At 42.6% G+C, this 12677-nt stretch overlaps 1 protein-coding gene across 2 annotated transcripts in view; it reads left to right on the forward strand.

The window, feature by feature from the left end:
- Positions 1–12677, forward strand: part of MAPK4 (mitogen-activated protein kinase 4) — a 129542-nt gene that overhangs the window by 6324 nt on the left and 110541 nt on the right. The window lies entirely within an intron of this gene.

A 12677-nucleotide genomic window follows, 5' to 3' on the forward strand; every position in this document is an offset into this window, starting at 1 on the left:
GGATCTCACCGCAGCACACAGTCCAATATAAAGTACAAAAAGGTGTATTTATTCCATAATAAAAAACAAGTGTTTCAGAAAAAAGCAGCAACGTTTCAACCGCTCACCCAGATTGATAATGGCCGGTGAGCCGGTTAAAACGTTGCTGCTTTTTTCTGAAATACACCTTTTTGTACTTTATATTGGACTGTGTGCTGCGGTGAGATCCTTTTCTGTAAGTGAATGTGGAGTTACCTTTGGCCAAACTCCAGAAGCTGCTTTGCACCAGACACTTTTCTCCATGTGAATTTGGTTGTGCTGCTTTTCTACATTTTTGAAAATCTATCTATCTATTTCATATCTATCTATCTCATATCTATCTATCTATCTATCTATCTCATATCTATCTATCTATCTATCTCATATCTATCTATCTCATATCTATCTATTTCATATCTATCTATCTATCCATCTTCATGCCATGTAGACACAGTTAAAGTGGTACAGTGTAAAAAGACTTAAAGGGGTTGTCCTGCGAAAGACAACTTATCCCTGGAGGTTTGGAGACCACTGCTCTGTAGATGTCCTCCATTTAAGATCTGTTCCTGGCTTTGTATTTAACAATTGCAATTAATAAACTAAATGTGAACACAGCCTTTCATGCTAAATAAAAAGGATATATTGATAAATTGTGAAATTACTTTTATTCTGGCATTCAGAAATCCAGAAAATCTGAGAATCCTGGCGCTTGACAGCTTAAAGGAAAACTGTCACATGTTTTGTCCCGCACTATCCTATACCTGTGGATAGTGCGGGAGACGCTGAACATTTTGAGTCCTACCTTGCCCGGATCCGCTGCGCCATTCGCCCTTTACAATTCTTCTTTGGTATATTCAAATTAGCTGCTAACTGGCACGGGCGGGGTTATTGCCTTCAACTGGCACTGTGACGTAACCGCCGCCCGGCCCGCAGCACCACCCGACTAATGAATATTCATATATTGCCTTACTATCTCTGTCTCATCTCGGCCGATACTGCGCATGTGCGGGATTTCTCACTACACCCGGAAGCGGTCTTCAGCCGGATGAATGAAGCAGCGCTGAAGACTGCTTCCGGGGTGTAGCGAGAAATCCCACACATGCGCAGCATCGTCCGGGACTCAGCCGAGATGAGACGGAGATAGTAAGGCAATATATGAATATTCATTAGCCACCCGTGCCAGTTTGCAGCTAATTTGAATACACCGAAAAAGAGCTATAACGGCTGGAACGGCGCAGCGGATCTGGGCAAGGTAGGACTCAAAATGTTCAGCGTCTCCCGCACTATCCATAGGTACCCGTGGATAGTGCGGGACAAAACTTGTGACAGTTTTCCTTTAAGGTGTCACACTTTCTTTGAGTGCCCTATTCTGGAGATCACAGTGGTTGTCACTTTGTTTCTTGCTGTGTGACCACCAGTCTTTCTTTTTGGTCCACAATAGATTGGTCATGTCTGCTCCTCGTGGTTCTGTTTGTATCCCGCCCATGCGGAGCAGACACGTACTCATAAGAAAGCTCATAAAAACAGTGTTTCTCATACTTGCAGAGCTTGAAACGTGCATAAGATGAGGCGATAGGGCCCCAAAGCGAGAGTGTTCTCCTTACATCATCAGCATTTTCATGGAAGCTCCATCTTTGCTTACTTGAAGCTTTACATGCAGACCATTCAGATGAATTCCAGCCCACATCATGCTTGGTTGAGTCGAGCCTGTCGGAGCGGGAGCCACTTTTATAAGCCAGTTCTCTGCCTGGCCGCAAAGACAACTTATCAGTAATGTGTTATGATGTAACCCCCCTTTTTATACCCTATTAGGACATAATGGATTTCATAGATGGGGTCTCATCTATAAAGTCCATTTTGTTCTAATATGGTATATAAATTGGGATAACGTCATAGCACATCACTGTTAAAGGGGTACTCTGGGGAACTATACCCATAGCCCATCATTTCCCTCTCATCAACCTATTTAATTGTCTAAATATTATTCATTAGGTATATAGAACAGTTTCCCATTTGGTTGTCACTTAGGCCCCTTTTACACTGGCGTTGTGACCCACCAGTGCAGCGACCGTTACAAAATGAGGGCAGGATAGCAGGAGAAAAATTCCTGCATGTGCCGTCATTTTTCTCCCTCTACTCCCTCTAAAAAACAACGGTGCCCAATGGCCCCATTATAGTCAATGGGATCCATTGGGACCTGTTGTTGTCCGTAGTGCTCTTTCCCATAACGGCCATTGAAGGGGGGAAAAAAAACTAATGGCCGATTTTGGTCAGAGCACAACAGCAGTGTGAAAGTGATGGAATGATATCATCCTGCCATCCACTCTGTCTCTGTCCAAATCCCTCTCTGAAAGCAGCATCCACACCCCTGGGAGACACAGACCATGTGATTTCTGCCCTACACTGATGAGTCATACTTTCTTTAGTTCTGAAAACTGGGAGGTGTGTGCAGCCTTAGCCAATCAGACACTGAATCTCTCTATCTGCTGCTCAGAGTAAGAGGGTGTGGACTGGCATTTCTGCAATGATTTCTGTGAGATGTTGGCAAGGAGAGAGAAGGATGGCAAAGAATATCAAGCAGCCAGAGAAGACAGCAGAGGCCACAGGAGCCATGTATATCAGGCAGGATGGTTTACAGGGAACATATCCAGGAAGTGTGGTGGCTTTGGGCTTTTATAAAATAGAATAAATGTCTAACTTTTATGGTCTGGTTTGCCGGATGATTGCAATAAGGGACAAAGAAAAAGCTCCCCTTAACGTACATGTATGTCCTGGTGCGTTTAATACCAGGGCATACATGTTGTTAAGTGGTTAACACAGCCGTGTGTTTGCACAGATCGGCGATGATCACTGGGGTTCTAGCTGGGGGACATTTTGTGATCAGCTTATTGTCAATGGACTCTTGTAACAAATGGAAATTTCCAAGCTGATAAGCTCCTTAAGTTCGACTTCTCTAAAGCTTTATTATGAAATGAAGTAGCACAGAACTGAAAAGTAACTTGGTGTTTAACACCCCCTTTAGGATAAAACTTAGAGGGGTGGCTTTCCAATGCCTTAAATGGGCACTCTCATTAAAACTAATTTTTGCTATTGCACTCCTTACGGTAGATAAAAAATCTTTCTAATATACCTTGTATAAAAAATATGAAGTTTTCTATGTTTTATTGTTTTATCTGCGTTTTAAAAAAGCTGCCACTAGGTGTCTCCCTACTTGTCCAGAGCACAGTTCCCTCTATCTTTTGCACAGACTTTGGACTCCTGCTGGCTGGCCAGGGAATTCAGTCTGGAGTGCTCAGGGGGGGAGGGGGGCTTATCCAATCATAGCTCATCTCACACTGAGCTGCTCTGGGTTGTGTGTAGCAGAGTAAGGGAGTTCTCCCCTGTATGGCTTCAGATGATGTCACGCTTGTTGGGTAAGGCCCCTTCCCTGTCTGTGAATCTGACTGAGACTGAGCAGAAAATACCGAGCAATATCAAGGTAGAAAACTAACAAATAATAAAAATAAAGGCAGGGGGTGGTTTATTATGATGGGGGCAGTGAACTGGGAGGATAATAAAATGCCAGATCAATGATCAAAGATCATGAGAGGTACTCTTTAAGACTGCATGGTCTTCTGCCTTCACACGTATCTGGTTCCTTACATGATATTTTTGGCCTTTTCATTATAAGAGTATTTTTTTGCATTGAGTTACTTTTTTCGTCACCTGTGAAGAATGTATTTGCGAGTGTCATCCATCACGGCCACTGTTAATAGAAATGCCAGTGTGTGATATAGCTGTGAACACACCAATTGATTGTGTATGTGACCTGCCGAGATGGCTGAACAGCTTTAGGACCATTATGTCTTACCTAGTCTAGGGAACGAATGTGATTGGTGGTAAAAGGATAGCACGTGGACCTCTTCTCTAATGTAAAACCTTACAGAACCCATCTGATACCATAATAATAAATGCACATACATTACATTGAATAACATATGCACTTAGTAATATTTATGGAACATAGGTAAAGGGGTGGGGGGGTGTCACTGAATGGAGTCTGCCTGACAGGACAGCAAGGGTACAGGGGTGCAGCTCCTGTACTGGGCCACCACATATCTATCTATCTATATAAAAATAATCATTTGCAGCACTCTAATAGGTGAAAAAATTTAGATAGCTTCATTCCATCATGTGAACAGGATGTGTGCATCCTGTTCACATGATGGAATAAAGCTATCCACATTTTTTTTACCTATTGGAGTGCTGCAAGTAATTCTTTTTGGACTATGCTGTGAGACCTTGACCTGGATTTTCCACCTGCTGGCACCCTCACATTAATTTATATGCATTGCTGCTCTCCTTCTCCTATCTATCTATCTATCTATCTATCTATCTCATAGGAATCTATCTATCTATCTCATATATATCTATCTGTCTATCTATCTCATAGAAATCTATCTATCTCATATCTATCTAATAGGAATCTATCTATATATCTCATATCTATCTATCTCATATCTATCTATCTATCTATCCATATATTTTGTTTATATTTATCTCATATGAATCTATCTATCTATCTATCTATCTATCTATCTATCTATGGTATGGGGAGTGAAATGCAGGGCAGATGGAATTACCCTAGGGGCAGATGGCATTAACCCCTTGTATTTGTGACTTCGGGCATGGTTTATCCTCAATACCAACCAAAGGTATAGCCCTGGATCCTGGTCTAGGCACGGGGGTCAATAATGACTCTGACGCCAAGCTACGGACAATGGTAGCTTTACTGAGTGACAGATAGTACAGTCTGTACAGTGTAGCTATTTATTTAGTCTGTGTTTTCTCCTCCCAGAAACATGACATCATAATAGGGGCGTATAGCTTAGAGGGTGTGTCACATGTCTAATGCCGGTATATTTAAACCAGGTAATGTGTTTGTGTTATGTGCCATGAGTAAGACTTGTTGACAAGCCAAAAAGAGTTGGCGTTTCGTTTGTGCTTTTACTTTTTGTTACTTTTTCTATATTTTTCCACCTTTATGCTTTTAACATTTTTTCATTAAAGTTGGATTTTATTCATCCATTGGGAGCCGGATATCCATTTTTCCTTGGACTTCCAACATTAACACAGAATCCATTTGGGACTATATCACAGAGAACTCATACAACTAGAACCAATGGAATTATAATAAAGATACTTCAAGATATAAGCTTGGGTTATAGTCCACAACTCTCAACATCCTAATACCAAATTATGGGATATTTTAAGCTTTTAAATGGCATAAAATAGCTTAAATAGCAAATTTAACCCCTGATGGACAGTCCCTTCCAAAATGGGACTTGGAGGTCTTGACTATCAACCATCCAACTCACCTATTTTAGTTACCACCTTCTTAGTTCTACTATACATCAGACCATCTCTTTATGTCTTTCAAGATGCATGGAAAGACTAAATCCAGTTATAAATCAATAATATGAAACACAAGGGAGAAAGGTGCAAGAACCAGAAAAACTGAGGAAAACCTGTAAATGGCGCTATATGCGAGGCTTCGAGGAAAGGTATTGTGCATCAAACAGAGGTTTTTTTTTAGAAGCGTCTCCCTGCTTTACCTTATTAGTGCAGAAATAGAAATGTGTCAAGTAAACAAGTTAAATACATCAACGTGAAGGAGCGTCCACAACCTTGTGTATCCAGTCATTAAGTCTCTTAGCAACAAATCTCATCTTCGTAGGTTTTCAAAACTGTTCATTAAATGGTGTTGAGGCTGCGTGGAGATCACACGGTGTCCTCCGATAACCACTTCAGGGATATCGAAGAACCTTTCATTCCAGCTCCATAAAAAAGGTCAAATTAGTTGTACGTCAAGAGCAAAAAAACAGATGTGCCATTCCTCCAGCAGATACAACACACAGATGAAGATTAATACCTGGGAGACACCGCAAAGTCATACGGACGACTAATGCATATATCTGTGCACAGTACATTTATCTCAAGCTAATATCTTTATGACTACTATCGACCGATTTCTTAGAAAACAGGAATACTGCTCATTAAATACCCAACTTCCACAATGCAGTCCCTAAACAGTGATAAGGTTAATGGTAAAGATCCTGGTGGTCTAGGGCAGTAAAGCAGTACATTGTAAAGGTGGTCTAGGGCAGAGGAGTGGTAAACTCTAGAGTGCCTGGTGGTCCAGGGTAGTAGACAGGTTAATGATAGAGTCCCTGGTGGTCTAGAGCAGTGGATAGGTTAATAATAAAGATCCTGGTGATCCAGGGCAGTAAACAGGTTAATAGTAGAAACCCTGGTGGTCCAGGGCAGGGAAGGTTTTATGTACAATGCACAGATGCTCTTGTGCCACTCTTCCAGTAGACACAACAGCTAGATGAAGACAAATACCTGGGAGACATGGAAAAGTCATCCAGACGGCTAATAAATATTTTTGTAGACAATGGGGGTCATTTATCAATGTTGGTGTGAGGAAGTATAGACTTTACCCCTGTTTGCTTGGTGTATTTTTTACACAGTCTCTCAAAATTTACCAAAATGGTGCACAGACTTGTTAAATTCTGCACAATTGTACGATCCAGTGAGCTGGAGAGCGAGGTTTAATACTAAGGTGGTGTTGGTCTGCTCAAAAAAAACTAAAACACTTTGGGTCGGTGAGAAACTTCACAAGAGATGTGAATTAAAAATAGTTGGGGTCAGTAGAGGAGAGAGGCTGGCCCCTTTTAGAATTGGTCAAAAAGGTAGAATGGGGAGTGACCAATCCAGACCCTATACACGAGTGAGGTGTTGTCGCTGAGGAGATGTTTCTCCGTGAGATGTAAAATAGCAGGTTGGAATGGCCTCACCCAGTCAAACACAGCATATCACTTGGAAAAGTCCCCCCAGCCCATGGACGTTCCACACAACCACACGACACAGGAAATAAATGGTCCAGGATTGGTGGAGACATCAGAGTCAGAACATTGCCAACGGGAGAATCCATTAAGGTTGATATATATGGAGAAGTGCCTAAAAAAAAACATAACATAAAAACACAAGGACTCGGTCGCCATAACAACCAAAATAAAATCTGAAATTCGCAGTGTGGTGTCCCGGTACAGGACCCTGTCCTGTCCCTGTCTAAAGTCCCCTCAGCCAGAGTACCTTCATTCCCATAGGGCTCTCCTGCAGGGCTTACCCCTGGTCGCCTCATATAAATTGTATATTGTTTAATATATATAAATAATATTAATATATAGAAAATATATATGCATAGGACCTGGGTAGGGTCACGTGATCTATTATAATGATTGTATAGATATTTGGACCTTTCGGGGTCACGTGATGTACAGTTGTAATGTATAATTGCTTAACCCCTTAAGGACCCAGCCAATTTTCACTGTAGGACACGGCCATTTTTTGCACATCTGACGTCTTTCACTTTAACCCCTTAAGGACAATGGACGTACTCCTACGCCCCCGTTTCCGAGTCCTTAAGGACCGAGGACGTAGGAGTACGTCCTGTCCTTTCCCGGCCCCCTGCCGCTAGCCGGAGGGGAGCCGGTGCCCGATGCCTGCTGAAATCGTTCAGCAGGCATCGCGGCATATCGCCCAGGGGGGTCATTATGCCCCCCCATGTCGGCGATGGCCGCAGATCGCTGGACAATTCAGTCCAGCGATCTGCGACTATTCCGGGTCAATCGGGTCTCCAGTGACCCGGTGACCCGGAATTACTGGCTGATCGGGGCCGTCAGAGACGGCCCCGAACAGCCAGAGCCTGCAGGGGTGAGGTGGCACTGGTGCCACCTCACGATCGCCCTGATTCGTCGGCCGGATTACCGGCCGACGAATCAGGGCGCCTGCTGCGGGTTTCACTCCCGCACCCGCTCCGCCCCTCTTCCGGAGGACGTGAGCGGGTGCGGGACGTGCACCCCTGGTGCTGGGGACCCCGATCCCCGGCGTTAATGTTGGGATCGGGGCCCCAGGAGCGACGACGGCGGCGGCGGCGAGACTGACCTGTGCGGCGATCAAGCAGCAGCAGCAGGTGGTGAGTGACAGCCTCCTGCTGTTGCTTAGCAACAGCTCCCAGCATGCAAAAAGGGCATGCTGGGAGCTGTAGTTATGCAACAGGAGGAGGCAGACCACCACAACTCCCAGCATGCACTTATGGGCATGCTGGGACTTATGGTTTTGCAACAGTTGGAGGCACATTCTTTCTATGGAAAAATGTACCTTCAGCTGTTGTGTAACTACAACTCCAAGCTTGCACAAACAGCTTAAGTGCATGCTGGGAGTTGTAGTGGTGCATCTGGTGGTTGCATAACTACAACTCCCAGCATGCCCGTTGGCTGTCGGTGACTGCTGAGAGTTGTAGTTTTGCAACAGCTGAAGGCACACTGAGTTAAGTAGCAAACCAGTGTGTCTCCAGCTGTTGCATAACTACAATCCCCAGCATCCCCAGCCAAAGTAGTATGCCTCCCGCTGTTGCATAACTACAACACCCAGCATGCCCTTCCGCTGTCCGTACATGCTGGGGGTTGTAGCTTTTGCAACAGCTGAAGGCACACTGGTTGCAAAAGACTGAGTTTTTCTCGGAAACTCGGTGTTTCACAACCTGTGTGTCTCCAGCTGTTGCAAAACTACAACTCCCAGCATGCACTGATAGACCGTACATGCTGGGAGTTGTAGTTTTGCAACAGCTGGATGTTCCCCCCCCCCAATGTGAATGTACAGGGTACACTCACATGGGCGGAGGATTACAGTAAGTATCCGGCTGCAAGTTTGAGCTGCAGCAAATTTTCTGCTGCAGCTCAAGCTGCCAGCGAGAAACTACTGTGAACCCCCCGCCCGTGCGACTGTACCCTAAAAACACTACACTACCACACAATAAAATAAAAAGTAAAAAAACACTACATATACACATACCCCTACAATAAAAATGAAAAACGTCTGGTACGCCACCGTTTCCAAAACGGAGCCTCCAGCTGTTGCAAAACTACAACTCCCAACATGCACTGATAGACCGTACATGCTGGGAGTTGTAGTTTTGCAACAGCTGGATGTTCCCCCCCCCCCAATGTGAACGTATAGGGTACACTCACATGGGCGGAGGATTACAGTAAGTATCCGGCTGCAAGTTTGAGCTGAGGCAAATTTTCTGCCGCTGCTCAAACTGCCAGCGAGAAACTACTGTGAACCCCCGCCCGTGCGACTGTACCCTAAAAACACTACACTACACTAACACAAAATAAAATAAAAAGTAAAAAACACTACATATACACATACCCCTACACAGCCCCCCTCCCCTCCCCAATAAAAATGAAAAACGTCTGGTACGCCACTGTTTCCAAAACGGAGCCTCCAGCTGTTGCAAAACAACTACTCCCAGTATTACCAGATAGCCACTGACTGTCCAGGCATGCTGGGACTTTTACAACAGCTGGAGGCACCCTATTTGGGAATCACTGGCGTAGAATACCCCTATGTCCACCCCTATGCAATCCCTAATTTAGGCCTCAAATGCGCATGGCGCTCTCACTTTGGAGCCCTGTCGTATTTCAAGGCAACAGTTTAGGGTCACATATGGGGTATCGCCGTACTCGGGAGAAATTGTGTTACAAACTATGGGGGGGTATTTTCTGCTATTACCCTTTTTAAAAATCAAAAATTTTGGGGAAACCAACATTTTAGGTAAAAAATTTTTTTTTTTTTTACGTATGCAAAAGTTGTGAATCACCTGTGGGGTATTAAGGTTCACATTACCCCTTGTTACGTTCCCCTAGGGGTCTAGTTTCCAAAATGGTATGCCATGTGTTTTTTTTTTGCTGTCCTGGCACCATAGGGGCTTCCTTAATGCGGCATGCCCCCAGAGCAAAATTTGCTTTCAAAAAGCCAAATGTGACTCCTTCTCTTCTGAGACCTGTAGTGCGCCAGCAGAGCACTTCTCTCCCCCATATGGGGTGTTTTCTGAATCGGGAGAAATTGGGCTTCAAATTTTGGGGGGTATTTTCTGCTATTACCCTTTTTAAAAATGTTAAAATTTTGGGAAACCAAGCATTTTAGGTAAAAAAAAAAAAATTTTTTAACATATGCAAAAGTCGTGAAACACCTGTAGGGTATTAAGGTTCACTTTACCCCTTTTTACGTTCCCCGAGGGGTCTGGTTTCCAAAATGGTATGCCATGTGGTTTTTTTTTTGCGGTTCTGGCACCATAGGGGCTTCCTAAATGCGGCATGCCCCCAGAGCAAAATTTGCTTTCAAAAAGCCAAATGTGACTCCTTCTCTTCTGAGACCTGTAGTGCGCCAGCAGAGCACTTCTCACCCCCATATGGGGTGTTTTCTGAAGCGGGAGAAATTGGGCTTCAAATTTTGGGGGGTATTTTCTGCTATTACCCTTTTTAAAAATGTAAACATTTTGGGAAACCAAGCATTTTAGGTAAAAATTTTTTTTTTTTTTAACAGATGCAAAAGTCGTGAAACACCTGTAGGGTATTAAGGTTCACTTTACCCCTTTTTACGTTCCCCGAGGGGTCTGGTTTCCAAAATGGTATGCCATGTGGGTTTTTTTTGCGGTTCTGGCACCATAGGGGCTTCCTAAATGCGGCATGCCCCCAGAGCAAAATTTGCTTTCAAAAAGCCAAATGTGACTCCTTCTCTTCTGAGACCTGTAGTGCGCCAGCAGAGCACTTTTCACCCCCATATGGGGTGTTTTCTGAATCGGGAGAAATTGGGCTTCAAATTTTGGGGGGTATTTTCTGCTATTATCCTTTTTAAAAATGTAACATTTTTGGGAAACCAAGCATTTTAGGTAAAACATTTATTTTTATTTTTTACATATGCAAAAGTCGTGAATCACCTGTGGGGTATTAAGGTTCACTTTACCCCTTGTTACGTTCCCTGAGGGGTCTAGTTTCCAAAATGGTATGCCATGTGTTTTTTTTTTGCTGTCCTGGCACCATAGGGGCTTCCTAAAGGTGACATGCCCCCCAAAAACCATTTGACGCTCCTTCCCTTCTGAGCCCTCTACTGCGCCCGCCGAACAATTAACATAGACATATGAGGTATGTGCTTACTCGAGAGAAATTGGGCTACAAATACAAGTAAAAATTTTCTCCTTTTTACCCCTTGCAAAAATTCTAAAATTGGGTTTACAAGAACATGCGAGTGTAAAAAATGAAGATTGTGAATTTTCTCCTTCACTTTTCTGCTATTCCTGTGAAACACCTAAAGGGTTAATACACTTATTGAATGTCATTTTGAATACTTTGGGGGGTGTAGTTTTTATAATGGGGTCATTTATGGGGTATTTCTAATATGAAGACCCTTCAAATCCACTTCAAACCTGAACTGGTCCATGAAAAATAGCGAGTTTCCAAATTGCTGCTGAACTTTGAAGCCCTCTGGTGTCTTCCAAAAGTAAAAACTCATAAATTTTATGATGCAAACATAAAGTAGACATATTGTATATGTGAACCCAAAAATGTTTTATTTTGAATATCCATTTTCCTTACAATCAGAGAGCTTCAAAGTTAGAAAAATGCAAAATTTTCATTTTTTTCATCAAATTTTGGGATTTTTCACCAAGAAAGGATGCAAGTTACCATAAAATTTTACCACTAAGTTAAAGTAGAATATGTCACGAAAAAACAATCTCGGAATCAGAATGATAACTAAAAGCATTCCAGAGTTATTAATGTTTAAAGTGACAGTGGTCAGAATTGCAAAAAACGCTCTGGTCCTTAAGGTGTAAAATGGCCTGGTCCTTAAGGGGTTAAGCATTAATACCTCTGGGATGCTTTTACAGTACTTTTCATTCTGATTCCGAGATTGTTTTTTCGTGACATATTCTACTTTATGTTAGTGGTAAAATTTTGTCGATACTTGCATCATTTCTTGGTGAAAAATTCCAAAATTTGATGAAAAAATTAAAAATTTTGCATTTTTTTTTTTACTTTGAAGCTCTCTGCTTACAAGGAAAATTAATATTCCAAATAAATTATATATTGATTTACATATACAACATGTCTACTTTATGATTGCACCATAAAGTTGAGATGTTTTTACTTTTGGAAGACACCAGAGGGCTTCAAAATATAGCAGCAATTTTCCACAAAATTTTCAAAATCGAAATTTTTCAGGGACCAGTTCTGTTTTGAAGTGGATTTGAAGGGCCTTCTTATTAGAAATATCCCACAAATTACCCCATTATAAAAACTGCACCCCTCAAAGTATTCAAAATGACATTCAAAAGGTTTGTTAACACTTTAGATGTTTCACAGGAATAGCAGCAAATTGAAGGAGATCTTCATTTTTTACACTCGCATGTTCTTGTAGATCCAGTTATTGAATTTTTACAAGGGGTAAAAGGAGAGAAATCTTCTTAAAATGTGTAACCCAATTTCTCTCGAGTAAGAAAATACCTCATATGTGTATGTCAAGTGTACGGCGGGCGCAGTAGAGGGTTCAAAAGGGAAGGAGCGACAGTGGGATTTTGGAGAGTGAGTTTTTCTGAAATGGTTTTTGGGGGGCATGTCACATTTAGGAAGCAAAAACAGCAAAAAAAAACAAAAACACATGGCATACCATTTTGGAAACTACACCCCTCAAGGCACGTAAAAAGGGGTACAGTGAGCCTTAACACCCCACAGGTGTTTGACGACTTTTCATTAAAGTTGGATGTGTAAATG

The sequence above is a fragment of the Hyla sarda genome, chromosome 1 (genome assembly GCF_029499605.1).
Source record: "Hyla sarda isolate aHylSar1 chromosome 1, aHylSar1.hap1, whole genome shotgun sequence".
Classification (NCBI taxonomy): domain Eukaryota; kingdom Metazoa; phylum Chordata; class Amphibia; order Anura; family Hylidae; genus Hyla; species Hyla sarda.